Raw genomic sequence first — 720 nt, 5'->3', positions numbered from 1 at the left:
TTCATTATCCACTTGTCAGTTGAGGGACACTTAGGTTGCTTCCATCTCTTAGCTATTGTGAAAAGAGCAGCAACAAACATGGATATACAAGTGTCTCTGCAATAGGATGAGTTCTTTGGGTATATGCCAAGGAGTGGTATAACTGGGTCAAATGGTAGGTTCATTTGTAGTTTTTTAAGAGTTCTCCACACTGTTTTCCATAGGTGTTGAACCAGTTTGCAGCCCCATCAGCAGTGGATGAGTGTTCCCCTTTCCCCACATCCTCTCCAACATTTGGTATCATTTGTTTTCTTGATCTTAGCCAGTCTGACTGGTGTAAGGTGAAATCTTAAAGTGGTTTTAATTTCCATTTCCCTAATTATTGGTGATGTTGACAATCTTTTAAGATGTTTCATAGCCATCTTTACTTCTTCTTTTGAGAACTCTCTGTTCAGCTTCTTAGCCCATCTTTTAATTGGGTTGCTTCTTGTCTTGGTTCTCTGTCATTTGAGTTCGTTATATATTCTGGATATTAAGCCTGTTGGATGTTTCGCTGCTGAAGATTTTCTCCCATTTTGTGGGTTTTCTGTTCTCTTCCCTGGTTGCCTCCTTTGATGTACAGAAGCTTTTTAGTTTAATGAGGTCCCATTTGTTAATTATTGCACTTGTTTCCTGAGCAATTGATGTCTGGTTTAAAAAATCCTTTGCTACACCTATATCTTGTAGGTTTTTCCCAGATCG

This window comes from Nannospalax galili, unplaced genomic scaffold (genome assembly GCF_000622305.1).
Source record: "Nannospalax galili isolate Female #2095 unplaced genomic scaffold, S.galili_v1.0 scaffold649, whole genome shotgun sequence".
Taxonomy (NCBI): Eukaryota; Metazoa; Chordata; class Mammalia; order Rodentia; family Spalacidae; genus Nannospalax; species Nannospalax galili.
Note: the sequence above shows the minus strand (reverse complement) of the source record.